The 25,920-nt window shown below is 46.0% G+C and overlaps 27 non-coding genes across 27 annotated transcripts; 14 read left to right on the top strand and 13 right to left on the bottom strand.

The window, feature by feature from the left end:
• Nucleotides 1-257: 257 nt before the first annotated feature.
• Nucleotides 258-330, top strand: TRNAR-ACG (transfer RNA arginine (anticodon ACG)). Its single transcript has one exon. It is a non-coding gene; the product is annotated as a tRNA-Arg (tRNA).
• A 1,007-nt stretch (nucleotides 331-1,337) lies between these two features.
• LOC146818308 (U6 spliceosomal RNA) lies at nucleotides 1,338-1,444 on the bottom strand. Its single transcript, XR_014963489.1, has one exon. It is a non-coding gene; the product is annotated as a U6 spliceosomal RNA (small nuclear RNA).
• Nucleotides 1,445-2,216: 772 nt separating this feature from the next.
• TRNAR-ACG (transfer RNA arginine (anticodon ACG)) lies at nucleotides 2,217-2,289 on the top strand. Its single transcript has one exon. It is a non-coding gene; the product is annotated as a tRNA-Arg (tRNA).
• Nucleotides 2,290-3,296: 1,007 nt separating this feature from the next.
• On the bottom strand, nucleotides 3,297-3,403 carry LOC146818306 (U6 spliceosomal RNA). Its single transcript, XR_014963488.1, has one exon. It is a non-coding gene; the product is annotated as a U6 spliceosomal RNA (small nuclear RNA).
• A 776-nt stretch (nucleotides 3,404-4,179) lies between these two features.
• On the top strand, nucleotides 4,180-4,252 carry TRNAR-ACG (transfer RNA arginine (anticodon ACG)). The gene has a single exon. It is a non-coding gene; the product is annotated as a tRNA-Arg (tRNA).
• A 1,007-nt stretch (nucleotides 4,253-5,259) lies between these two features.
• LOC146818304 (U6 spliceosomal RNA) lies at nucleotides 5,260-5,366 on the bottom strand. The gene has a single exon (XR_014963487.1). It is a non-coding gene; the product is annotated as a U6 spliceosomal RNA (small nuclear RNA).
• A 772-nt stretch (nucleotides 5,367-6,138) lies between these two features.
• TRNAR-ACG (transfer RNA arginine (anticodon ACG)) lies at nucleotides 6,139-6,211 on the top strand. The gene has a single exon. It is a non-coding gene; the product is annotated as a tRNA-Arg (tRNA).
• A 1,007-nt stretch (nucleotides 6,212-7,218) lies between these two features.
• LOC146818302 (U6 spliceosomal RNA) lies at nucleotides 7,219-7,325 on the bottom strand. The gene has a single exon (XR_014963486.1). It is a non-coding gene; the product is annotated as a U6 spliceosomal RNA (small nuclear RNA).
• Nucleotides 7,326-8,099: 774 nt separating this feature from the next.
• Nucleotides 8,100-8,172, top strand: TRNAR-ACG (transfer RNA arginine (anticodon ACG)). Its single transcript has one exon. It is a non-coding gene; the product is annotated as a tRNA-Arg (tRNA).
• Nucleotides 8,173-9,179: 1,007 nt separating this feature from the next.
• On the bottom strand, nucleotides 9,180-9,286 carry LOC146818300 (U6 spliceosomal RNA). The gene has a single exon (XR_014963485.1). It is a non-coding gene; the product is annotated as a U6 spliceosomal RNA (small nuclear RNA).
• A 772-nt stretch (nucleotides 9,287-10,058) lies between these two features.
• TRNAH-AUG (transfer RNA histidin (anticodon AUG)) lies at nucleotides 10,059-10,131 on the top strand. Its single transcript has one exon. It is a non-coding gene; the product is annotated as a tRNA-His (tRNA).
• A 1,007-nt stretch (nucleotides 10,132-11,138) lies between these two features.
• Nucleotides 11,139-11,245, bottom strand: LOC146818298 (U6 spliceosomal RNA). Its single transcript, XR_014964514.1, has one exon. It is a non-coding gene; the product is annotated as a U6 spliceosomal RNA (small nuclear RNA).
• Nucleotides 11,246-12,017: 772 nt separating this feature from the next.
• On the top strand, nucleotides 12,018-12,090 carry TRNAR-ACG (transfer RNA arginine (anticodon ACG)). The gene has a single exon. It is a non-coding gene; the product is annotated as a tRNA-Arg (tRNA).
• Nucleotides 12,091-13,097: 1,007 nt separating this feature from the next.
• Nucleotides 13,098-13,204, bottom strand: LOC146818296 (U6 spliceosomal RNA). The gene has a single exon (XR_014963484.1). It is a non-coding gene; the product is annotated as a U6 spliceosomal RNA (small nuclear RNA).
• Nucleotides 13,205-13,978: 774 nt separating this feature from the next.
• TRNAR-ACG (transfer RNA arginine (anticodon ACG)) lies at nucleotides 13,979-14,051 on the top strand. Its single transcript has one exon. It is a non-coding gene; the product is annotated as a tRNA-Arg (tRNA).
• A 1,007-nt stretch (nucleotides 14,052-15,058) lies between these two features.
• Nucleotides 15,059-15,165, bottom strand: LOC146818294 (U6 spliceosomal RNA). The gene has a single exon (XR_014963483.1). It is a non-coding gene; the product is annotated as a U6 spliceosomal RNA (small nuclear RNA).
• Nucleotides 15,166-15,937: 772 nt separating this feature from the next.
• On the top strand, nucleotides 15,938-16,010 carry TRNAH-AUG (transfer RNA histidin (anticodon AUG)). The gene has a single exon. It is a non-coding gene; the product is annotated as a tRNA-His (tRNA).
• A 1,007-nt stretch (nucleotides 16,011-17,017) lies between these two features.
• LOC146818292 (U6 spliceosomal RNA) lies at nucleotides 17,018-17,124 on the bottom strand. The gene has a single exon (XR_014963482.1). It is a non-coding gene; the product is annotated as a U6 spliceosomal RNA (small nuclear RNA).
• A 772-nt stretch (nucleotides 17,125-17,896) lies between these two features.
• TRNAR-ACG (transfer RNA arginine (anticodon ACG)) lies at nucleotides 17,897-17,969 on the top strand. Its single transcript has one exon. It is a non-coding gene; the product is annotated as a tRNA-Arg (tRNA).
• A 1,007-nt stretch (nucleotides 17,970-18,976) lies between these two features.
• LOC146818290 (U6 spliceosomal RNA) lies at nucleotides 18,977-19,083 on the bottom strand. The gene has a single exon (XR_014963481.1). It is a non-coding gene; the product is annotated as a U6 spliceosomal RNA (small nuclear RNA).
• A 772-nt stretch (nucleotides 19,084-19,855) lies between these two features.
• TRNAR-ACG (transfer RNA arginine (anticodon ACG)) lies at nucleotides 19,856-19,928 on the top strand. Its single transcript has one exon. It is a non-coding gene; the product is annotated as a tRNA-Arg (tRNA).
• Nucleotides 19,929-20,935: 1,007 nt separating this feature from the next.
• Nucleotides 20,936-21,042, bottom strand: LOC146818288 (U6 spliceosomal RNA). Its single transcript, XR_014963480.1, has one exon. It is a non-coding gene; the product is annotated as a U6 spliceosomal RNA (small nuclear RNA).
• A 772-nt stretch (nucleotides 21,043-21,814) lies between these two features.
• TRNAR-ACG (transfer RNA arginine (anticodon ACG)) lies at nucleotides 21,815-21,887 on the top strand. The gene has a single exon. It is a non-coding gene; the product is annotated as a tRNA-Arg (tRNA).
• Nucleotides 21,888-22,894: 1,007 nt separating this feature from the next.
• Nucleotides 22,895-23,001, bottom strand: LOC146818286 (U6 spliceosomal RNA). The gene has a single exon (XR_014963479.1). It is a non-coding gene; the product is annotated as a U6 spliceosomal RNA (small nuclear RNA).
• A 774-nt stretch (nucleotides 23,002-23,775) lies between these two features.
• On the top strand, nucleotides 23,776-23,848 carry TRNAR-ACG (transfer RNA arginine (anticodon ACG)). Its single transcript has one exon. It is a non-coding gene; the product is annotated as a tRNA-Arg (tRNA).
• Nucleotides 23,849-24,855: 1,007 nt separating this feature from the next.
• LOC146818284 (U6 spliceosomal RNA) lies at nucleotides 24,856-24,962 on the bottom strand. Its single transcript, XR_014963478.1, has one exon. It is a non-coding gene; the product is annotated as a U6 spliceosomal RNA (small nuclear RNA).
• A 772-nt stretch (nucleotides 24,963-25,734) lies between these two features.
• TRNAH-AUG (transfer RNA histidin (anticodon AUG)) lies at nucleotides 25,735-25,807 on the top strand. The gene has a single exon. It is a non-coding gene; the product is annotated as a tRNA-His (tRNA).
• The last annotated feature ends 113 nt before the right edge of the window (nucleotides 25,808-25,920 follow it).

Below are 25,920 nucleotides of genomic sequence, written 5' to 3'. Positions count from 1 at the left end.
TAAAACATTTCCTTGGACCTAGGACCATTTCCCCTGACTTTTAGGTCCTTCGTCCTCCTAAAGTCCTTTGTATAAGTTAGGAACACCTGACAGAACAGAATTTCAGGAGGTCAGGTGGGTTTACTTGTGTCTTCTGGTTGTGAGCAGTAAACGTGGCTAAAAAGGTTGATGGAATGGTGTTTTAAAACACACACACACACACACACACACACAACTTCTGGTCCTCTTAAGGACAAAAGTATGGGTAATCCTACATGGGGCCAGTGGCGCAATGGATAACGCGTCTGACTACGGATCAGAAGATTGTAGGTTCGACTCCTATCTGGCTCGAAAGGGTCATAGGTCCCTGTTTTATGGTATTCCTGTGGAATTCTTATTTACCTCAGACTTGTTGTAGGTTCAATATTCTCGAGCAGGACTCATCCAGTAGTCGTTCCATGGTAGGGCTGCAGTAATAGGACCACGGCTAGTTAAAAGTTTCCCATTTGCTGCTGGATTCTATGTGAAGGCCGTCATGTGGTGTGCTGCTTTTGTATTTCAACATGGGTCTCTGAGTCTCTAAACTAGGAAAAAATCTTGTTGAGAAAAGTGTGTGTGAGAGGGTCTGTGGGTGCAGGCAGGTGTGTGCACTTGAGTGCTGACCCATTTACATGTGTGAGAGGGACAAGCAAATTGCCTGTGGGATGTAGGCCTACAACTGGAACCAAGCAGCCAGGCAGAACCACAGGTAAGGAGAGAGGAAGGCAGTTCATTATTAGAGCAGGATCATGAGCATCTTGCCCTGCTCCCTTCTGCCCCGATCGGCCACGATCGGCCAAGACCTCTCTATTAGGGTGGAGGGTGAACATTTCTTGGACCTCAGAAACTGAGGGATGCAGCGCCGATATGTCCTCCAAGGGCCTAGAGGACCTGGTGCCCAATCATGCCTGGTGTTTTTCAGCTTACCCGACCAATCTGGTTGCAAGGCGGATTTTAACAGTACTGCTGAAAAGGGACTCCCAGACAGCCCTGAGGCCATCATTTGCATAGGCCCTCCCCTTCTCTTTCTCTTGCTTCCCACAAAGCAACGCATCGCTGGCAGCAGTATAGATTTGGGGGTTGTGAAGAATAATTACAGGGAGGCTGAAGAAGGGAAAGAAAAGTCCCAGAAGTCCTGCAGGCTTCCTTGCTAAATGCAGCTGGCCATAGAGTGCACCTTCATTACTGCGAGGTAAATACATTAAAAATGTTGAGGAGAGACAAATTGAAAAATAGATATTAGGAGGAAAGCACTGGAACCTGCTTTATTATTTCAATTAGTCTTGAAAACATAGAACATTTCTCTCCTGAAAGCTGGTAAAAATATGGAACGCTTCACGAATTTGCGTGTCATCCTTGCGCAGGGGCCATGCTAATCTTCTCTGTATCGTTCCAATTTTAGTATATGTGCCGCCGAAGCGAGCACACTTCCTTGATGAACCTACAATGTTTATAAACTCTCTAAATCTACGGTCTCTAGACATAGGGTGGCCTGGCAGAGATGCTCGTATGGCCAGTAAGCATTCAAATCTGAGCCAATGGGCAAAAATGCATGAAGAGTAACAATCCATTATTCTTCACTGCATTTGTGGTCCAAGACTTCACCAATTGGAAGTATGTAGATTATGCCAGGGTTGCAAAGGCTCATGGTTCAGGCTACTGACAAGGAACATTGTGACATCATGCTGCCTGTGGAACAGTGATATTAAAGGTGAGACAGCTGCACAGTAGGTTAGGTGAAGGGCTCTGAGAGGTGAAAGGCAGCATGCTTGGGTCCCTGGACAAGGTGAGCCTATGACAAGGTGTCTGAATTTTCGCCTGTATTGTAATATTAAACACTTTATTGTTGTACCCGCCTGCTGATTAAGGAGTCCTCAAGATCAGCTCCACACAGACGTGGAACTGATGATGTTAATGCAGAATATTTAAGAAACTGAGGCTGATCTAAAACATTTCCTTGGACCTAGGACCATTTCCCCTGACTTTTAGGTCCTTCGTCCTCCTAAAGTCCTTTGTATAAGTTAGGAACACCTGACAGAACAGAATTTCAGGAGGTCAGGTGGGTTTACTTGTGTCTTCTGGTTGTGAGCAGTAAACGTGGCTAAAAAGGTTGATGGAATGGTGTTTTAAAACACACACACACACACACACACAACTTCTGGTCCTCTTAAGGACAAAAGTATGGGTAATCCTACATGGGGCCAGTGGCGCAATGGATAACGCGTCTGACTACGGATCAGAAGATTGTAGGTTCGACTCCTATCTGGCTCGAAAGGGTCATAGGTCCCTGTTTTATGGTATTCCTGTGGAATTCTTATTTACCTCAGACTTGTTGTAGGTTCAATATTCTCGAGCAGGACTCATCCAGCAGTCGTTCCATGGTAGGGCTGCAGTAATAGGACCACGGCTAGTTAAAAGTTTCCCATTTGCTGCTGGATTCTATGTGAAGGCCGTCATGTGGTGTGCTGCTTTTGTATTTCAACATGGGTCTCTGAGTCTCTAAACTAGGAAAAAATCTTGTTGAGAAAAGTGTGTGTGAGAGGGTCTGTGGGTGCAGGCAGGTGTGTGCACTTGAGTGCTGACCCATTTACATGTGTGAGAGGGACAAGCAAATTGCCTGTGGGATGTAGGCCTACAACTGGAACCAAGCAGCCAGGCAGAACCACAGGTAAGGAGAGAGGAAGGCAGTTCATTATTAGAGCAGGATCATGAGCATCTTGCCCTGCTCCCTTCTGCCCCGATCGGCCCCGATCGGCCAAGACCTCTCTATTAGGGTGGAGGGTGAACATTTCTTGGACCTCAGAAACTGAGGGATGCAGCGCCAATATGTCCTCCAAGGGCCTAGAGGACCTGGTGCCCAATCATGCCTGGTGTTTTTCAGCTTACCCGACCAATCTGGTTGCAAGGCGGATTTTAACAGTACTGCTGAAAAGGGACTCCCAGACAGCCCTGAGGCCATCATTTGCATAGGCCCTCCCCTTCTCTTTCTCTTGCTTCCCACAAAGCAACGCATCGCTTGCAGCAGTATAGATTTGGGGGTTGTGAAGAATAATGACAGGGAGGCTGAAGAAGGGAAAGAAAAGTCCCAGAAGTCCTGCAGGCTTCCTTGCTAAATGCAGCTGGCCATAGAGTGCACCTTCATTACTGCGAGGTAAATACATTAAAAATGTTGAGGAGAGACAAATTGAAAAATAGATATTAGGAGGAAAGCACTGGAACCTGCTTTATTATTTCAATTAGTCTTGAAAACATAGAACATTTCTCTCCTGAAAGCTGGTAAAAATATGGAACGCTTCACGAATTTGCGTGTCATCCTTGCGCAGGGGCCATGCTAATCTTCTCTGTATCGTTCCAATTTTAGTATATGTGCCGCCGAAGCGAGCACACTTCATTGATGAACCTACAATGTTTATAAACTCTCTAAATCTACGGTCTCTAGACATAGGGTGGCCTGGCAGAGATGCTCGTATGGCCAGTAAGCATTCAAATCTGAGCCAATGGGCAAAAATGCATGAAGAGTAACAATCCATTATTCTTCACTGCATTTGTGGTCCAAGACTTCACCAATTGGAAGTATGTAGATTATGCCAGGGTTGCAAAGGCTCATGGTTCAGGCTACTGACAAGGAACATTGTGACATCATGCTGCCTGTGGAACAGTGATATTAAAGGTGAGACAGCTGCACAGTAGGTTAGGTGAAGGGCTCTGAGAGGTGAAAGGCAGCATGCTTGGGTCCCTGGACAAGGTGAGCCTATGACAAGGTGTCTGAATTTTCGCCTGTATTGTAATATTAAACACTTTATTGTTGTACCCGCCTGCTGATTAAGGAGTCCTCAAGATCAGCTCCACACAGACGTGGAACTGATGATGTTAATGCAGAATATTTAAGAAACTGAGGCTGATCTAAAACATTTCCTTGGACCTAGGACCATTTCCCCTGACTTTTAGGTCCTTCGTCCTCCTAAAGTCCTTTGTATAAGTTAGGAACACCTGACAGAACAGAATTTCAGGAGGTCAGGTGGGTTTACTTGTGTCTTCTGGTTGTGAGCAGTAAACGTGGCTAAAAAGGTTGATGGAATGGTGTTTTAAAACACACACACACACACACACACACACAACTTCTGGTCCTCTTAAGGACAAAAGTATGGGTAATCCTACATGGGGCCAGTGGCGCAATGGATAACGCGTCTGACTACGGATCAGAAGATTGTAGGTTCGACTCCTATCTGGCTCGAAAGGGTCATAGGTCCCTGTTTTATGGTATTCCTGTGGAATTCTTATTTACCTCAGACTTGTTGTAGGTTCAATATTCTCGAGCAGGACTCATCCAGCAGTCGTTCCATGGTAGGGCTGCAGTAATAGGACCACGGCTAGTTAAAAGTTTCCCATTTGCTGCTGGATTCTATGTGAAGGCCGTCATGTGGTGTGCTGCTTTTGTATTTCAACATGGGTCTCTGAGTCTCTAAACTAGGAAAAAATCTTGTTGAGAAAAGTGTGTGTGAGAGGGTCTGTGGGTGCAGGCAGGTGTGTGCACTTGAGTGCTGACCCATTTACATGTGTGAGAGGGACAAGCAAATTGCCTGTGGGATGTAGGCCTACAACTGGAACCAAGCAGCCAGGCAGAACCACAGGTAAGGAGAGAGGAAGGCAGTTCATTATTAGAGCAGGATCATGAGCATCTTGCCCTGCTCCCTTCTGCCCCGATCGGCCACGATCGGCCAAGACCTCTCTATTAGGGTGGAGGGTGAACATTTCTTGGACCTCAGAAACTGAGGGATGCAGCGCCGATATGTCCTCCAAGGGCCTAGAGGACCTGGTGCCCAATCATGCCTGGTGTTTTTCAGCTTACCCGACCAATCTGGTTGCAAGGCGGATTTTAACAGTACTGCTGAAAAGGGACTCCCAGACAGCCCTGAGGCCATCATTTGCATAGGCCCTCCCCTTCTCTTTCTCTTGCTTCCCACAAAGCAACGCATCGCTGGCAGCAGTATAGATTTGGGGGTTGTGAAGAATAATTACAGGGAGGCTGAAGAAGGGAAAGAAAAGTCCCAGAAGTCCTGCAGGCTTCCTTGCTAAATGCAGCTGGCCATAGAGTGCACCTTCATTACTGCGAGGTAAATACATTAAAAATGTTGAGGAGAGACAAATTGAAAAATAGATATTAGGAGGAAAGCACTGGAACCTGCTTTATTATTTCAATTAGTCTTGAAAACATAGAACATTTCTCTCCTGAAAGCTGGTAAAAATATGGAACGCTTCACGAATTTGCGTGTCATCCTTGCGCAGGGGCCATGCTAATCTTCTCTGTATCGTTCCAATTTTAGTATATGTGCCGCCGAAGCGAGCACACTTCCTTGATGAACCTACAATGTTTATAAACTCTCTAAATCTACGGTCTCTAGACATAGGGTGGCCTGGCAGAGATGCTCGTATGGCCAGTAAGCATTCAAATCTGAGCCAATGGGCAAAAATGCATGAAGAGTAACAATCCATTATTCTTCACTGCATTTGTGGTCCAAGACTTCACCAATTGGAAGTATGTAGATTATGCCAGGGTTGCAAAGGCTCATGGTTCAGGCTACTGACAAGGAACATTGTGACATCATGCTGCCTGTGGAACAGTGATATTAAAGGTGAGACAGCTGCACAGTAGGTTAGGTGAAGGGCTCTGAGAGGTGAAAGGCAGCATGCTTGGGTCCCTGGACAAGGTGAGCCTATGACAAGGTGTCTGAATTTTCGCCTGTATTGTAATATTAAACACTTTATTGTTGTACCCGCCTGCTGATTAAGGAGTCCTCAAGATCAGCTCCACACAGACGTGGAACTGATGATGTTAATGCAGAATATTTAAGAAACTGAGGCTGATCTAAAACATTTCCTTGGACCTAGGACCATTTCCCCTGACTTTTAGGTCCTTCGTCCTCCTAAAGTCCTTTGTATAAGTTAGGAACACCTGACAGAACAGAATTTCAGGAGGTCAGGTGGGTTTACTTGTGTCTTCTGGTTGTGAGCAGTAAACGTGGCTAAAAAGGTTGATGGAATGGTGTTTTAAAACACACACACACACACACACACAACTTCTGGTCCTCTTAAGGACAAAAGTATGGGTAATCCTACATGGGGCCAGTGGCGCAATGGATAACGCGTCTGACTACGGATCAGAAGATTGTAGGTTCGACTCCTATCTGGCTCGAAAGGGTCATAGGTCCCTGTTTTATGGTATTCCTGTGGAATTCTTATTTACCTCAGACTTGTTGTAGGTTCAATATTCTCGAGCAGGACTCATCCAGCAGTCGTTCCATGGTAGGGCTGCAGTAATAGGACCACGGCTAGTTAAAAGTTTCCCATTTGCTGCTGGATTCTATGTGAAGGCCGTCATGTGGTGTGCTGCTTTTGTATTTCAACATGGGTCTCTGAGTCTCTAAACTAGGAAAAAATCTTGTTGAGAAAAGTGTGTGTGAGAGGGTCTGTGGGTGCAGGCAGGTGTGTGCACTTGAGTGCTGACCCATTTACATGTGTGAGAGGGACAAGCAAATTGCCTGTGGGATGTAGGCCTACAACTGGAACCAAGCAGCCAGGCAGAACCACAGGTAAGGAGAGAGGAAGGCAGTTCATTATTAGAGCAGGATCATGAGCATCTTGCCCTGCTCCCTTCTGCCCCGATCGGCCCCGATCGGCCAAGACCTCTCTATTAGGGTGGAGGGTGAACATTTCTTGGACCTCAGAAACTGAGGGATGCAGCGCCAATATGTCCTCCAAGGGCCTAGAGGACCTGGTGCCCAATCATGCCTGGTGTTTTTCAGCTTACCCGACCAATCTGGTTGCAAGGCGGATTTTAACAGTACTGCTGAAAAGGGACTCCCAGACAGCCCTGAGGCCATCATTTGCATAGGCCCTCCCCTTCTCTTTCTCTTGCTTCCCACAAAGCAACGCATCGCTGGCAGCAGTATAGATTTGGGGGTTGTGAAGAATAATGACAGGGAGGCTGAAGAAGGGAAAGAAAAGTCCCAGAAGTCCTGCAGGCTTCCTTGCTAAATGCAGCTGGCCATAGAGTGCACCTTCATTACTGCGAGGTAAATACATTAAAAATGTTGAGGAGAGACAAATTGAAAAATAGATATTAGGAGGAAAGCACTGGAACCTGCTTTATTATTTCAATTAGTCTTGAAAACATAGAACATTTCTCTCCTGAAAGCTGGTAAAAATATGGAACGCTTCACGAATTTGCGTGTCATCCTTGCGCAGGGGCCATGCTAATCTTCTCTGTATCGTTCCAATTTTAGTATATGTGCCGCCGAAGCGAGCACACTTCATTGATGAACCTACAATGTTTATAAACTCTCTAAATCTACGGTCTCTAGACATAGGGTGGCCTGGCAGAGATGCTCGTATGGCCAGTAAGCATTCAAATCTGAGCCAATGGGCAAAAATGCATGAAGAGTAACAATCCATTATTCTTCACTGCATTTGTGGTCCAAGACTTCACCAATTGGAAGTATGTAGATTATGCCAGGGTTGCAAAGGCTCATGGTTCAGGCTACTGACAAGGAACATTGTGACATCATGCTGCCTGTGGAACAGTGATATTAAAGGTGAGACAGCTGCACAGTAGGTTAGGTGAAGGGCTCTGAGAGGTGAAAGGCAGCATGCTTGGGTCCCTGGACAAGGTGAGCCTATGACAAGGTGTCTGAATTTTCGCCTGTATTGTAATATTAAACACTTTATTGTTGTACCCGCCTGCTGATTAAGGAGTCCTCAAGATCAGCTCCACACAGACGTGGAACTGATGATGTTAATGCAGAATATTTAAGAAACTGAGGCTGATCTAAAACATTTCCTTGGACCTAGGACCATTTCCCCTGACTTTTAGGTCCTTCGTCCTCCTAAAGTCCTTTGTATAAGTTAGGAACACCTGACAGAACAGAATTTCAGGAGGTCAGGTGGGTTTACTTGTGTCTTCTGGTTGTGAGCAGTAAACGTGGCTAAAAAGGTTGATGGAATGGTGTTTTAAAACACACACACACACACACACACACAACTTCTGGTCCTCTTAAGGACAAAAGTATGGGTAATCCTACATGGGGCCAGTGGCGCAATGGATAACGCGTCTGACTACGGATCAGAAGATTGTGGGTTCGACTCCTATCTGGCTCGAAAGGGTCATAGGTCCCTGTTTTATGGTATTCCTGTGGAATTCTTATTTACCTCAGACTTGTTGTAGGTTCAATATTCTCGAGCAGGACTCATCCAGCAGTCGTTCCATGGTAGGGCTGCAGTAATAGGACCACGGCTAGTTAAAAGTTTCCCATTTGCTGCTGGATTCTATGTGAAGGCCGTCATGTGGTGTGCTGCTTTTGTATTTCAACATGGGTCTCTGAGTCTCTAAACTAGGAAAAAATCTTGTTGAGAAAAGTGTGTGTGAGAGGGTCTGTGGGTGCAGGCAGGTGTGTGCACTTGAGTGCTGACCCATTTACATGTGTGAGAGGGACAAGCAAATTGCCTGTGGGATGTAGGCCTACAACTGGAACCAAGCAGCCAGGCAGAACCACAGGTAAGGAGAGAGGAAGGCAGTTCATTATTAGAGCAGGATCATGAGCATCTTGCCCTGCTCCCTTCTGCCCCGATCGGCCACGATCGGCCAAGACCTCTCTATTAGGGTGGAGGGTGAACATTTCTTGGACCTCAGAAACTGAGGGATGCAGCGCCGATATGTCCTCCAAGGGCCTAGAGGACCTGGTGCCCAATCATGCCTGGTGTTTTTCAGCTTACCCGACCAATCTGGTTGCAAGGCGGATTTTAACAGTACTGCTGAAAAGGGACTCCCAGACAGCCCTGAGGCCATCATTTGCATAGGCCCTCCCCTTCTCTTTCTCTTGCTTCCCACAAAGCAACGCATCGCTGGCAGCAGTATAGATTTGGGGGTTGTGAAGAATAATGACAGGGAGGCTGAAGAAGGGAAAGAAAAGTCCCAGAAGTCCTGCAGGCTTCCTTGCTAAATGCAGCTGGCCATAGAGTGCACCTTCATTACTGCGAGGTAAATACATTAAAAATGTTGAGGAGAGACAAATTGAAAAATAGATATTAGGAGGAAAGCACTGGAACCTGCTTTATTATTTCAATTAGTCTTGAAAACATAGAACATTTCTCTCCTGAAAGCTGGTAAAAATATGGAACGCTTCACGAATTTGCGTGTCATCCTTGCGCAGGGGCCATGCTAATCTTCTCTGTATCGTTCCAATTTTAGTATATGTGCCGCCGAAGCGAGCACACTTCATTGATGAACCTACAATGTTTATAAACTCTCTAAATCTACGGTCTCTAGACATAGGGTGGCCTGGCAGAGATGCTCGTATGGCCAGTAAGCATTCAAATCTGAGCCAATGGGCAAAAATGCATGAAGAGTAACAATCCATTATTCTTCACTGCATTTGTGGTCCAAGACTTCACCAATTGGAAGTATGTAGATTATGCCAGGGTTGCAAAGGCTCATGGTTCAGGCTACTGACAAGGAACATTGTGACATCATGCTGCCTGTGGAACAGTGATATTAAAGGTGAGACAGCTGCACAGTAGGTTAGGTGAAGGGCTCTGAGAGGTGAAAGGCAGCATGCTTGGGTCCCTGGACAAGGTGAGCCTATGACAAGGTGTCTGAATTTTCGCCTGTATTGTAATATTAAACACTTTATTGTTGTACCCGCCTGCTGATTAAGGAGTCCTCAAGATCAGCTCCACACAGACGTGGAACTGATGATGTTAATGCAGAATATTTAAGAAACTGAGGCTGATCTAAAACATTTCCTTGGACCTAGGACCATTTCCCCTGACTTTTAGGTCCTTCGTCCTCCTAAAGTCCTTTGTATAAGTTAGGAACACCTGACAGAACAGAATTTCAGGAGGTCAGGTGGGTTTACTTGTGTCTTCTGGTTGTGAGCAGTAAACGTGGCTAAAAAGGTTGATGGAATGGTGTTTTAAAACACACACACACACACACACACAACTTCTGGTCCTCTTAAGGACAAAAGTATGGGTAATCCTACATGGGGCCAGTGGCGCAATGGATAACGCGTCTGACTATGGATCAGAAGATTGTAGGTTCGACTCCTATCTGGCTCGAAAGGGTCATAGGTCCCTGTTTTATGGTATTCCTGTGGAATTCTTATTTACCTCAGACTTGTTGTAGGTTCAATATTCTCGAGCAGGACTCATCCAGCAGTCGTTCCATGGTAGGGCTGCAGTAATAGGACCACGGCTAGTTAAAAGTTTCCCATTTGCTGCTGGATTCTATGTGAAGGCCGTCATGTGGTGTGCTGCTTTTGTATTTCAACATGGGTCTCTGAGTCTCTAAACTAGGAAAAAATCTTGTTGAGAAAAGTGTGTGTGAGAGGGTCTGTGGGTGCAGGCAGGTGTGTGCACTTGAGTGCTGACCCATTTACATGTGTGAGAGGGACAAGCAAATTGCCTGTGGGATGTAGGCCTACAACTGGAACCAAGCAGCCAGGCAGAACCACAGGTAAGGAGAGAGGAAGGCAGTTCATTATTAGAGCAGGATCATGAGCATCTTGCCCTGCTCCCTTCTGCCCCGATCGGCCCCGATCGGCCAAGACCTCTCTATTAGGGTGGAGGGTGAACATTTCTTGGACCTCAGAAACTGAGGGATGCAGCGCCGATATGTCCTCCAAGGGCCTAGAGGACCTGGTGCCCAATCATGCCTGGTGTTTTTCAGCTTACCCGACCAATCTGGTTGCAAGGCGGATTTTAACAGTACTGCTGAAAAGGGACTCCCAGACAGCCCTGAGGCCATCATTTGCATAGGCCCTCCCCTTCTCTTTCTCTTGCTTCCCACAAAGCAACGCATCGCTGGCAGCAGTATAGATTTGGGGGTTGTGAAGAATAATGACAGGGAGGCTGAAGAAGGGAAAGAAAAGTCCCAGAAGTCCTGCAGGCTTCCTTGCTAAATGCAGCTGGCCATAGAGTGCACCTTCATTACTGCGAGGTAAATACATTAAAAATGTTGAGGAGAGACAAATTGAAAAATAGATATTAGGAGGAAAGCACTGGAACCTGCTTTATTATTTCAATTAGTCTTGAAAACATAGAACATTTCTCTCCTGAAAGCTGGTAAAAATATGGAACGCTTCACGAATTTGCGTGTCATCTTTGCGCAGGGGCCATGCTAATCTTCTCTGTATCGTTCCAATTTTAGTATATGTGCCGCCGAAGCGAGCACACTTCCTTGATGAACCTACAATGTTTATAAACTCTCTAAATCTACGGTCTCTAGACATAGGGTGGCCTGGCAGAGATGCTCGTATGGCCAGTAAGCATTCAAATCTGAGCCAATGGGCAAAAATGCATGAAGAGTAACAATCCATTATTCTTCACTGCATTTGTGGTCCAAGACTTCACCAATTGGAAGTATGTAGATTATGCCAGGGTTGCAAAGGCTCATGGTTCAGGCTACTGACAAGGAACATTGTGACATCATGCTGCCTGTGGAACAGTGATATTAAAGGTGAGACAGCTGCACAGTAGGTTAGGTGAAGGGCTCTGAGAGGTGAAAGGCAGCATGCTTGGGTCCCTGGACAAGGTGAGCCTATGACAAGGTGTCTGAATTTTCGCCTGTATTGTAATATTAAACACTTTATTGTTGTACCCGCCTGCTGATTAAGGAGTCCTCAAGATCAGCTCCACACAGACGTGGAACTGATGATGTTAATGCAGAATATTTAAGAAACTGAGGCTGATCTAAAACATTTCCTTGGACCTAGGACCATTTCCCCTGACTTTTAGGTCCTTCGTCCTCCTAAAGTCCTTTGTATAAGTTAGGAACACCTGACAGAACAGAATTTCAGGAGGTCAGGTGGGTTTACTTGTGTCTTCTGGTTGTGAGCAGTAAACGTGGCTAAAAAGGTTGATGGAATGGTGTTTTAAAACACACACACACACACACACACAACTTCTGGTCCTCTTAAGGACAAAAGTATGGGTAATCCTACATGGGGCCAGTGGCGCAATGGATAACGCGTCTGACTACGGATCAGAAGATTGTAGGTTCGACTCCTATCTGGCTCGAAAGGGTCATAGGTCCCTGTTTTATGGTATTCCTGTGGAATTCTTATTTACCTCAGACTTGTTGTAGGTTCAATATTCTCGAGCAGGACTCATCCAGCAGTCGTTCCATGGTAGGGCTGCAGTAATAGGACCACGGCTAGTTAAAAGTTTCCCATTTGCTGCTGGATTCTATGTGAAGGCCGTCATGTGGTGTGCTGCTTTTGTATTTCAACATGGGTCTCTGAGTCTCTAAACTAGGAAAAAATCTTGTTGAGAAAAGTGTGTGTGAGAGGGTCTGTGGGTGCAGGCAGGTGTGTGCACTTGAGTGCTGACCCATTTACATGTGTGAGAGGGACAAGCAAATTGCCTGTGGGATGTAGGCCTACAACTGGAACCAAGCAGCCAGGCAGAACCACAGGTAAGGAGAGAGGAAGGCAGTTCATTATTAGAGCAGGATCATGAGCATCTTGCCCTGCTCCCTTCTGCCCCGATCGGCCCCGATCGGCCAAGACCTCTCTATTAGGGTGGAGGGTGAACATTTCTTGGACCTCAGAAACTGAGGGATGCAGCGCCAATATGTCCTCCAAGGGCCTAGAGGACCTGGTGCCCAATCATGCCTGGTGTTTTTCAGCTTACCCGACCAATCTGGTTGCAAGGCGGATTTTAACAGTACTGCTGAAAAGGGACTCCCAGACAGCCCTGAGGCCATCATTTGCATAGGCCCTCCCCTTCTCTTTCTCTTGCTTCCCACAAAGCAACGCATCGCTGGCAGCAGTATAGATTTGGGGGTTGTGAAGAATAATGACAGGGAGGCTGAAGAAGGGAAAGAAAAGTCCCAGAAGTCCTGCAGGCTTCCTTGCTAAATGCAGCTGGCCATAGAGTGCACCTTCATTACTGCGAGGTAAATACATTAAAAATGTTGAGGAGAGACAAATTGAAAAATAGATATTAGGAGGAAAGCACTGGAACCTGCTTTATTATTTCAATTAGTCTTGAAAACATAGAACATTTCTCTCCTGAAAGCTGGTAAAAATATGGAACGCTTCACGAATTTGCGTGTCATCCTTGCGCAGGGGCCATGCTAATCTTCTCTGTATCGTTCCAATTTTAGTATATGTGCCGCCGAAGCGAGCACACTTCATTGATGAACCTACAATGTTTATAAACTCTCTAAATCTACGGTCTCTAGACATAGGGTGGCCTGGCAGAGATGCTCGTATGGCCAGTAAGCATTCAAATCTGAGCCAATGGGCAAAAATGCATGAAGAGTAACAATCCATTATTCTTCACTGCATTTGTGGTCCAAGACTTCACCAATTGGAAGTATGTAGATTATGCCAGGGTTGCAAAGGCTCATGGTTCAGGCTACTGACAAGGAACATTGTGACATCATGCTGCCTGTGGAACAGTGATATTAAAGGTGAGACAGCTGCACAGTAGGTTAGGTGAAGGGCTCTGAGAGGTGAAAGGCAGCATGCTTGGGTCCCTGGACAAGGTGAGCCTATGACAAGGTGTCTGAATTTTCGCCTGTATTGTAATATTAAACACTTTATTGTTGTACCCGCCTGCTGATTAAGGAGTCCTCAAGATCAGCTCCACACAGACGTGGAACTGATGATGTTAATGCAGAATATTTAAGAAACTGAGGCTGATCTAAAACATTTCCTTGGACCTAGGACCATTTCCCCTGACTTTTAGGTCCTTCGTCCTCCTAAAGTCCTTTGTATAAGTTAGGAACACCTGACAGAACAGAATTTCAGGAGGTCAGGTGGGTTTACTTGTGTCTTCTGGTTGTGAGCAGTAAACGTGGCTAAAAAGGTTGATGGAATGGTGTTTTAAAACACACACACACACACACACACACAACTTCTGGTCCTCTTAAGGACAAAAGTATGGGTAATCCTACATGGGGCCAGTGGCGCAATGGATAACGCGTCTGACTACGGATCAGAAGATTGTGGGTTCGACTCCTATCTGGCTCGAAAGGGTCATAGGTCCCTGTTTTATGGTATTCCTGTGGAATTCTTATTTACCTCAGACTTGTTGTAGGTTCAATATTCTCGAGCAGGACTCATCCAGCAGTCGTTCCATGGTAGGGCTGCAGTAATAGGACCACGGCTAGTTAAAAGTTTCCCATTTGCTGCTGGATTCTATGTGAAGGCCGTCATGTGGTGTGCTGCTTTTGTATTTCAACATGGGTCTCTGAGTCTCTAAACTAGGAAAAAATCTTGTTGAGAAAAGTGTGTGTGAGAGGGTCTGTGGGTGCAGGCAGGTGTGTGCACTTGAGTGCTGACCCATTTACATGTGTGAGAGGGACAAGCAAATTGCCTGTGGGATGTAGGCCTACAACTGGAACCAAGCAGCCAGGCAGAACCACAGGTAAGGAGAGAGGAAGGCAGTTCATTATTAGAGCAGGATCATGAGCATCTTGCCCTGCTCCCTTCTGCCCCGATCGGCCACGATCGGCCAAGACCTCTCTATTAGGGTGGAGGGTGAACATTTCTTGGACCTCAGAAACTGAGGGATGCAGCGCCGATATGTCCTCCAAGGGCCTAGAGGACCTGGTGCCCAATCATGCCTGGTGTTTTTCAGCTTACCCGACCAATCTGGTTGCAAGGCGGATTTTAACAGTACTGCTGAAAAGGGACTCCCAGACAGCCCTGAGGCCATCATTTGCATAGGCCCTCCCCTTCTCTTTCTCTTGCTTCCCACAAAGCAACGCATCGCTGGCAGCAGTATAGATTTGGGGGTTGTGAAGAATAATGACAGGGAGGCTGAAGAAGGGAAAGAAAAGTCCCAGAAGTCCTGCAGGCTTCCTTGCTAAATGCAGCTGGCCATAGAGTGCACCTTCATTACTGCGAGGTAAATACATTAAAAATGTTGAGGAGAGACAAATTGAAAAATAGATATTAGGAGGAAAGCACTGGAACCTGCTTTATTATTTCAATTAGTCTTGAAAACATAGAACATTTCTCTCCTGAAAGCTGGTAAAAATATGGAACGCTTCACGAATTTGCGTGTCATCCTTGCGCAGGGGCCATGCTAATCTTCTCTGTATCGTTCCAATTTTAGTATATGTGCCGCCGAAGCGAGCACACTTCATTGATGAACCTACAATGTTTATAAACTCTCTAAATCTACGGTCTCTAGACATAGGGTGGCCTGGCAGAGATGCTCGTATGGCCAGTAAGCATTCAAATCTGAGCCAATGGGCAAAAATGCATGAAGAGTAACAATCCATTATTCTTCACTGCATTTGTGGTCCAAGACTTCACCAATTGGAAGTATGTAGATTATGCCAGGGTTGCAAAGGCTCATGGTTCAGGCTACTGACAAGGAACATTGTGACATCATGCTGCCTGTGGAACAGTGATATTAAAGGTGAGACAGCTGCACAGTAGGTTAGGTGAAGGGCTCTGAGAGGTGAAAGGCAGCATGCTTGGGTCCCTGGACAAGGTGAGCCTATGACAAGGTGTCTGAATTTTCGCCTGTATTGTAATATTAAACACTTTATTGTTGTACCCGCCTGCTGATTAAGGAGTCCTCAAGATCAGCTCCACACAGACGTGGAACTGATGATGTTAATGCAGAATATTTAAGAAACTGAGGCTGATCTAAAACATTTCCTTGGACCTAGGACCATTTCCCCTGACTTTTAGGTCCTTCGTCCTCCTAAAGTCCTTTGTATAAGTTAGGAACACCTGACAGAACAGAATTTCAGGAGGTCAGGTGGGTTTACTTGTGTCTTCTGGTTGTGAGCAGTAAACGTGGCTAAAAAGGTTGATGGAATGGTGTTTTAAAACACACACACACACACACACACAACTTCTGGTCCTCTTAAGGACAAAAGTATGGGTAATCCTACATGGGGCCAGTGGCGCAATGGATAACGCGTCTGACTATGGATCAGAAGATTGTAGGTTCGACTCCTATCTGGCTCGAAAGGGTCATAGGTCCCTGTTTTATGGTATTCCTGTGGAATTCTTATTTACCTCAGACTTGTTGTAGGTTCAATATTCTCGAGCAGGACTCATCCAGCAGTCGTTCCATGGTAGGGCTGCAGTAATAGGACCACGGCTAGTTAAAAGTTTCCCATTTGCTGCTGGATTCTATGTGAAGGCCGTCATGTGGTGTGCTGCTTTTGTATTTCAACATGGGTCTCTGAGTCTCTAAACTAGGAAAAAATCTTGTTGAGAAAAGTGTGTGTGAGAGGGTCTGTGGGTGCAGGCAGGTGTGTGCACTTGAGTGCTGACCCATTTACATGTGTGAGAGGGACAAGCAAATTGCCTGTGGGATGTAGGCCTACAACTGGAACCAAGCAGCCAGGCAGAACCACAGGTAAGGAGAGAGGAAGGCAGTTCATTATTAGAGCAGGATCATGAGCATCTTGCCCTGCTCCCTTCTGCCCCGATCGGCCCCGATCGGCCAAGACCTCTCTATTAGGGTGGAGGGTGAACATTTCTTGGACCTCAGAAACTGAGGGATGCAGCGCCGATATGTCCTCCAAGGGCCTAGAGGACCTGGTGCCCAATCATGCCTGGTGTTTTTCAGCTTACCCGACCAATCTGGTTGCAAGGCGGATTTTAACAGTACTGCTGAAAAGGGACTCCCAGACAGCCCTGAGGCCATCATTTGCATAGGCCCTCCCCTTCTCTTTCTCTTGCTTCCCACAAAGCAACGCATCGCTGGCAGCAGTATAGATTTGGGGGTTGTGAAGAATAATGACAGGGAGGCTGAAGAAGGGAAAGAAAAGTCCCAGAAGTCCTGCAGGCTTCCTTGCTAAATGCAGCTGGCCATAGAGTGCACCTTCATTACTGCGAGGTAAATACATTAAAAATGTTGAGGAGAGACAAATTGAAAAATAGATATTAGGAGGAAAGCACTGGAACCTGCTTTATTATTTCAATTAGTCTTGAAAACATAGAACATTTCTCTCCTGAAAGCTGGTAAAAATATGGAACGCTTCACGAATTTGCGTGTCATCCTTGCGCAGGGGCCATGCTAATCTTCTCTGTATCGTTCCAATTTTAGTATATGTGCCGCCGAAGCGAGCACACTTCCTTGATGAACCTACAATGTTTATAAACTCTCTAAATCTACGGTCTCTAGACATAGGGTGGCCTGGCAGAGATGCTCGTATGGCCAGTAAGCATTCAAATCTGAGCCAATGGGCAAAAATGCATGAAGAGTAACAATCCATTATTCTTCACTGCATTTGTGGTCCAAGACTTCACCAATTGGAAGTATGTAGATTATGCCAGGGTTGCAAAGGCTCATGGTTCAGGCTACTGACAAGGAACATTGTGACATCATGCTGCCTGTGGAACAGTGATATTAAAGGTGAGACAGCTGCACAGTAGGTTAGGTGAAGGGCTCTGAGAGGTGAAAGGCAGCATGCTTGGGTCCCTGGACAAGGTGAGCCTATGACAAGGTGTCTGAATTTTCGCCTGTATTGTAATATTAAACACTTTATTGTTGTACCCGCCTGCTGATTAAGGAGTCCTCAAGATCAGCTCCACACAGACGTGGAACTGATGATGTTAATGCAGAATATTTAAGAAACTGAGGCTGATCTAAAACATTTCCTTGGACCTAGGACCATTTCCCCTGACTTTTAGGTCCTTCGTCCTCCTAAAGTCCTTTGTATAAGTTAGGAACACCTGACAGAACAGAATTTCAGGAGGTCAGGTGGGTTTACTTGTGTCTTCTGGTTGTGAGCAGTAAACGTGGCTAAAAAGGTTGATGGAATGGTGTTTTAAAACACACACACACACACACACACAACTTCTGGTCCTCTTAAGGACAAAAGTATGGGTAATCCTACATGGGGCCAGTGGCGCAATGGATAACGCGTCTGACTACGGATCAGAAGATTGTAGGTTCGACTCCTATCTGGCTCGAAAGGGTCATAGGTCCCTGTTTTATGGTATTCCTGTGGAATTCTTATTTACCTCAGACTTGTTGTAGGTTCAATATTCTCGAGCAGGACTCATCCAGCAGTCGTTCCATGGTAGGGCTGCAGTAATAGGACCACGGCTAGTTAAAAGTTTCCCATTTGCTGCTGGATTCTATGTGAAGGCCGTCATGTGGTGTGCTGCTTTTGTATTTCAACATGGGTCTCTGAGTCTCTAAACTAGGAAAAAATCTTGTTGAGAAAAGTGTGTGTGAGAGGGTCTGTGGGTGCAGGCAGGTGTGTGCACTTGAGTGCTGACCCATTTACATGTGTGAGAGGGACAAGCAAATTGCCTGTGGGATGTAGGCCTACAACTGGAACCAAGCAGCCAGGCAGAACCACAGGTAAGGAGAGAGGAAGGCAGTTCATTATTAGAGCAGGATCATGAGCATCTTGCCCTGCTCCCTTCTGCCCCGATCGGCCCCGATCGGCCAAGACCTCTCTATTAGGGTGGAGGGTGAACATTTCTTGGACCTCAGAAACTGAGGGATGCAGCGCCAATATGTCCTCCAAGGGCCTAGAGGACCTGGTGCCCAATCATGCCTGGTGTTTTTCAGCTTACCCGACCAATCTGGTTGCAAGGCGGATTTTAACAGTACTGCTGAAAAGGGACTCCCAGACAGCCCTGAGGCCATCATTTGCATAGGCCCTCCCCTTCTCTTTCTCTTGCTTCCCACAAAGCAACGCATCGCTGGCAGCAGTATAGATTTGGGGGTTGTGAAGAATAATGACAGGGAGGCTGAAGAAGGGAAAGAAAAGTCCCAGAAGTCCTGCAGGCTTCCTTGCTAAATGCAGCTGGCCATAGAGTGCACCTTCATTACTGCGAGGTAAATACATTAAAAATGTTGAGGAGAGACAAATTGAAAAATAGATATTAGGAGGAAAGCACTGGAACCTGCTTTATTATTTCAATTAGTCTTGAAAACATAGAACATTTCTCTCCTGAAAGCTGGTAAAAATATGGAACGCTTCACGAATTTGCGTGTCATCCTTGCGCAGGGGCCATGCTAATCTTCTCTGTATCGTTCCAATTTTAGTATATGTGCCGCCGAAGCGAGCACACTTCATTGATGAACCTACAATGTTTATAAACTCTCTAAATCTACGGTCTCTAGACATAGGGTGGCCTGGCAGAGATGCTCGTATGGCCAGTAAGCATTCAAATCTGAGCCAATGGGCAAAAATGCATGAAGAGTAACAATCCATTATTCTTCACTGCATTTGTGGTCCAAGACTTCACCAATTGGAAGTATGTAGATTATGCCAGGGTTGCAAAGGCTCATGGTTCAGGCTACTGACAAGGAACATTGTGACATCATGCTGCCTGTGGAACAGTGATATTAAAGGTGAGACAGCTGCACAGTAGGTTAGGTGAAGGGCTCTGAGAGGTGAAAGGCAGCATGCTTGGGTCCCTGGACAAGGTGAGCCTATGACAAGGTGTCTGAATTTTCGCCTGTATTGTAATATTAAACACTTTATTGTTGTACCCGCCTGCTGATTAAGGAGTCCTCAAGATCAGCTCCACACAGACGTGGAACTGATGATGTTAATGCAGAATATTTAAGAAACTGAGGCTGATCTAAAACATTTCCTTGGACCTAGGACCATTTCCCCTGACTTTTAGGTCCTTCGTCCTCCTAAAGTCCTTTGTATAAGTTAGGAACACCTGACAGAACAGAATTTCAGGAGGTCAGGTGGGTTTACTTGTGTCTTCTGGTTGTGAGCAGTAAACGTGGCTAAAAAGGTTGATGGAATGGTGTTTTAAAACACACACACACACACACACACAACTTCTGGTCCTCTTAAGGACAAAAGTATGGGTAATCCTACATGGGGCCAGTGGCGCAATGGATAACGCGTCTGACTACGGATCAGAAGATTGTGGGTTCGACTCCTATCTGGCTCGAAAGGGTCATAGGTCCCTGTTTTATGGTATTCCTGTGGAATTCTTATTTACCTCAGACTTGTTGTAGGTTCAATATTCTCGAGCAGGACTCATCCAGCAGTCGTTCCATGGTAGGGCTGCAGTAATAGGACCACGGCTAGTTAAAAGTTTCCCATTTGCTGCTGGATTCTATGTGAAGGCCGTCATGTGGTGTGCTGCTTTTGTATTTCAACATGGGTCTCTGAGTCTCTAAACTAGGAAAAAATCTTGTTGAGAAAAGTGTGTGTGAGAGGGTCTGTGGGTGCAGGCAGGTGTGTGCACTTGAGTGCTGACCCATTTACATGTGTGAGAGGGACAAGCAAATTGCCTGTGGGATGTAGGCCTACAACTGGAACCAAGCAGCCAGGCAGAACCACAGGTAAGGAGAGAGGAAGGCAGTTCATTATTAGAGCAGGATCATGAGCATCTTGCCCTGCTCCCTTCTGCCCCGATCGGCCCCGATCGGCCAAGACCTCTCTATTAGGGTGGAGGGTGAACATTTCTTGGACCTCAGAAACTGAGGGATGCAGCGCCGATATGTCCTCCAAGGGCCTAGAGGACCTGGTGCCCAATCATGCCTGGTGTTTTTCAGCTTACCCGACCAATCTGGTTGCAAGGCGGATTTTAACAGTACTGCTGAAAAGGGACTCCCAGACAGCCCTGAGGCCATCATTTGCATAGGCCCTCCCCTTCTCTTTCTCTTGCTTCCCACAAAGCAACGCATCGCTGGCAGCAGTATAGATTTGGGGGTTGTGAAGAATAATGACAGGGAGGCTGAAGAAGGGAAAGAAAAGTCCCAGAAGTCCTGCAGGCTTCCTTGCTAAATGCAGCTGGCCATAGAGTGCACCTTCATTACTGCGAGGTAAATACATTAAAAATGTTGAGGAGAGACAAATTGAAAAATAGATATTAGGAGGAAAGCACTGGAACCTGCTTTATTATTTCAATTAGTCTTGAAAACATAGAACATTTCTCTCCTGAAAGCTGGTAAAAATATGGAACGCTTCACGAATTTGCGTGTCATCCTTGCGCAGGGGCCATGCTAATCTTCTCTGTATCGTTCCAATTTTAGTATATGTGCCGCCGAAGCGAGCACACTTCCTTGATGAACCTACAATGTTTATAAACTCTCTAAATCTACGGTCTCTAGACATAGGGTGGCCTGGCAGAGATGCTCGTATGGCCAGTAAGCATTCAAATCTGAGCCAATGGGCAAAAATGCATGAAGAGTAACAATCCATTATTCTTCACTGCATTTGTGGTCCAAGACTTCACCAATTGGAAGTATGTAGATTATGCCAGGGTTGCAAAGGCTCATGGTTCAGGCTACTGACAAGGAACATTGTGACATCATGCTGCCTGTGGAACAGTGATATTAAAGGTGAGACAGCTGCACAGTAGGTTAGGTGAAGGGCTCTGAGAGGTGAAAGGCAGCATGCTTGGGTCCCTGGACAAGGTGAGCCTATGACAAGGTGTCTGAATTTTCGCCTGTATTGTAATATTAAACACTTTATTGTTGTACCCGCCTGCTGATTAAGGAGTCCTCAAGATCAGCTCCACACAGACGTGGAACTGATGATGTTAATGCAGAATATTTAAGAAACTGAGGCTGATCTAAAACATTTCCTTGGACCTAGGACCATTTCCCCTGACTTTTAGGTCCTTCGTCCTCCTAAAGTCCTTTGTATAAGTTAGGAACACCTGACAGAACAGAATTTCAGGAGGTCAGGTGGGTTTACTTGTGTCTTCTGGTTGTGAGCAGTAAACGTGGCTAAAAAGGTTGATGGAATGGTGTTTTAAAACACACACACACACACACACACAACTTCTGGTCCTCTTAAGGACAAAAGTATGGGTAATCCTACATGGGGCCAGTGGCGCAATGGATAACGCGTCTGACTACGGATCAGAAGATTGTAGGTTCGACTCCTATCTGGCTCGAAAGGGTCATAGGTCCCTGTTTTATGGTATTCCTGTGGAATTCTTATTTACCTCAGACTTGTTGTAGGTTCAATATTCTCGAGCAGGACTCATCCAGCAGTCGTTCCATGGTAGGGCTGCAGTAATAGGACCACGGCTAGTTAAAAGTTTCCCATTTGCTGCTGAATTCTATGTGAAGGCCGTCATGTGGTGTGCTGCTTTTGTATTTCAACATGGGTCTCTGAGTCTCTAAACTAGGAAAAAATCTTGTTGAGAAAAGTGTGTGTGAGAGGGTCTGTGGGTGCAGGCAGGTGTGTGCACTTGAGTGCTGACCCATTTACATGTGTGAGAGGGACAAGCAAATTGCCTGTGGGATGTAGGCCTACAACTGGAACCAAGCAGCCAGGCAGAACCACAGGTAAGGAGAGAGGAAGGCAGTTCATTATTAGAGCAGGATCATGAGCATCTTGCCCTGCTCCCTTCTGCCCCGATCGGCCCCGATCGGCCAAGACCTCTCTATTAGGGTGGAGGGTGAACATTTCTTGGACCTCAGAAACTGAGGGATGCAGCGCCAATATGTCCTCCAAGGGCCTAGAGGACCTGGTGCCCAATCATGCCTGGTGTTTTTCAGCTTACCCGACCAATCTGGTTGCAAGGCGGATTTTAACAGTACTGCTGAAAAGGGACTCCCAGACAGCCCTGAGGCCATCATTTGCATAGGCCCTCCCCTTCTCTTTCTCTTGCTTCCCACAAAGCAACGCATCGCTGGCAGCAGTATAGATTTGGGGGTTGTGAAGAATAATGACAGGGAGGCTGAAGAAGGGAAAGAAAAGTCCCAGAAGTCCTGCAGGCTTCCTTGCTAAATGCAGCTGGCCATAGAGTGCACCTTCATTACTGCGAGGTAAATACATTAAAAATGTTGAGGAGAGACAAATTGAAAAATAGATATTAGGAGGAAAGCACTGGAACCTGCTTTATTATTTCAATTAGTCTTGAAAACATAGAACATTTCTCTCCTGAAAGCTGGTAAAAATATGGAACGCTTCACGAATTTGCGTGTCATCCTTGCGCAGGGGCCATGCTAATCTTCTCTGTATCGTTCCAATTTTAGTATATGTGCCGCCGAAGCGAGCACACTTCATTGATGAACCTACAATGTTTATAAACTCTCTAAATCTACGGTCTCTAGACATAGGGTGGCCTGGCAGAGATGCTCGTATGGCCAGTAAGCATTCAAATCTGAGCCAATGGGCAAAAATGCATGAAGAGTAACAATCCATTATTCTTCACTGCATTTGTGGTCCAAGACTTCACCAATTGGAAGTATGTAGATTATGCCAGGGTTGCAAAGGCTCATGGTTCAGGCTACTGACAAGGAACATTGTGACATCATGCTGCCTGTGGAACAGTGATATTAAAGGTGAGACAGCTGCACAGTAGGTTAGGTGAAGGGCTCTGAGAGGTGAAAGGCAGCATGCTTGGGTCCCTGGACAAGGTGAGCCTATGACAAGGTGTCTGAATTTTCGCCTGTATTGTAATATTAAACACTTTATTGTTGTACCCGCCTGCTGATTAAGGAGTCCTCAAGATCAGCTCCACACAGACGTGGAACTGATGATGTTAATGCAGAATATTTAAGAAACTGAGGCTGATCTAAAACATTTCCTTGGACCTAGGACCATTTCCCCTGACTTTTAGGTCCTTCGTCCTCCTAAAGTCCTTTGTATAAGTTAGGAACACCTGACAGAACAGAATTTCAGGAGGTCAGGTGGGTTTACTTGTGTCTTCTGGTTGTGAGCAGTAAACGTGGCTAAAAAGGTTGATGGAATGGTGTTTTAAAACACACACACACACACACACACACAACTTCTGGTCCTCTTAAGGACAAAAGTATGGGTAATCCTACATGGGGCCAGTGGCGCAATGGATAACGCGTCTGACTACGGATCAGAAGATTGTGGGTTCGACTCCTATCTGGCTCGAAAGGGTCATAGGTCCCTGTTTTATGGTATTCCTGTGGAATTCTTATTTACCTCAGACTTGTTGTAGGTTCAATATTCTCGAGCAGGACTCATCCAGCAGTCGTTCCATGGTAGGGCTGCAGTAATAGGACCACGGCTAGTTAAAAGTTTCCCATTTGCTGCTGGATTCTATGTGAAGGCCGTCATGTGGTGTGCTGCTTTTGTATTTCAACATGGGTCTCTGAGTCTCTAAACTAGGAAAAAATCTTGTTGAGAAAAGTGTGTGTGAGAGGGTCTGTGGGTGCAGGCAGGTGTGTGCACTTGAGTGCTGACCCATTTACATGTGTGAGAGGGACAAGCAAATTGCCTGTGGGATGTAGGCCTACAACTGGAACCAAGCAGCCAGGCAGAACCACAGGTAAGGAGAGAGGAAGGCAGTTCATTATTAGAGCAGGATCATGAGCATCTTGCCCTGCTCCCTTCTGCCCCGATCGGCCACGATCGGCCAAGACCTCTCTATTAGGGTGGAGGGTGAACATTTCTTGGACCTCAGAAACTGAGGGATGCAGCGCCGATATGTCCTCCAAGGGCCTAGAGGACCTGGTGCCCAATCATGCCTGGTGTTTTTCAGCTTACCCGACCAATCTGGTTGCAAGGCGGATTTTAACAGTACTGCTGAAAAGGGACTCCCAGACAGCCCTGAGGCCATCATTTGCATAGGCCCTCCCCTTCTCTTTCTCTTGCTTCCCACAAAGCAACGCATCGCTGGCAGCAGTATAGATTTGGGGGTTGTGAAGAATAATGACAGGGAGGCTGAAGAAGGGAAAGAAAAGTCCCAGAAGTCCTGCAGGCTTCCTTGCTAAATGCAGCTGGCCATAGAGTGCACCTTCATTACTGCGAGGTAAATACATTAAAAATGTTGAGGAGAGACAAATTGAAAAATAGATATTAGGAGGAAAGCACTGGAACCTGCTTTATTATTTCAATTAGTCTTGAAAACATAGAACATTTCTCTCCTGAAAGCTGGTAAAAATATGGAACGCTTCACGAATTTGCGTGTCATCCTTGCGCAGGGGCCATGCTAATCTTCTCTGTATCGTTCCAATTTTAGTATATGTGCCGCCGAAGCGAGCACACTTCATTGATGAACCTACAATGTTTATAAACTCTCTAAATCTACGGTCTCTAGACATAGGGTGGCCTGGCAGAGATGCTCGTATGGCCAGTAAGCATTCAAATCTGAGCCAATGGGCAAAAATGCATGAAGAGTAACAATCCATTATTCTTCACTGCATTTGTGGTCCAAGACTTCACCAATTGGAAGTATGTAGATTATGCCAGGGTTGCAAAGGCTCATGGTTCAGGCTACTGACAAGGAACATTGTGACATCATGCTGCCTGTGGAACAGTGATATTAAAGGTGAGACAGCTGCACAGTAGGTTAGGTGAAGGGCTCTGAGAGGTGAAAGGCAGCATGCTTGGGTCCCTGGACAAGGTGAGCCTATGACAAGGTGTCTGAATTTTCGCCTGTATTGTAATATTAAACACTTTATTGTTGTACCCGCCTGCTGATTAAGGAGTCCTCAAGATCAGCTCCACACAGACGTGGAACTGATGATGTTAATGCAGAATATTTAAGAAACTGAGGCTGATCTAAAACATTTCCTTGGACCTAGGACCATTTCCCCTGACTTTTAGGTCCTTCGTCCTCCTAAAGTCCTTTGTATAAGTTAGGAACACCTGACAGAACAGAATTTCAGGAGGTCAGGTGGGTTTACTTGTGTCTTCTGGTTGTGAGCAGTAAACGTGGCTAAAAAGGTTGATGGAATGGTGTTTTAAAACACACACACACACACACACACAACTTCTGGTCCTCTTAAGGACAAAAGTATGGGTAATCCTACATGGGGCCAGTGGCGCAATGGATAACGCGTCTGACTATGGATCAGAAGATTGTAGGTTCGACTCCTATCTGGCTCGAAAGGGTCATAGGTCCCTGTTTTATGGTATTCCTGTGGAATTCTTATTTACCTCAGACTTGTTGTAGGTTCAATATTCTCGAGCAGGACTCATCCAGCAGTCGTTCCATGGTA

Source organism: Triturus cristatus, chromosome 6 (genome assembly GCF_964204655.1).
Source record: "Triturus cristatus chromosome 6, aTriCri1.1, whole genome shotgun sequence".
Lineage (NCBI taxonomy): Eukaryota > Metazoa > Chordata > Amphibia > Caudata > Salamandridae > Triturus > Triturus cristatus.
The sequence above is the reverse complement of the archived record's forward strand: the minus strand, read 5'-3'. Positions and strand labels throughout refer to the sequence as shown.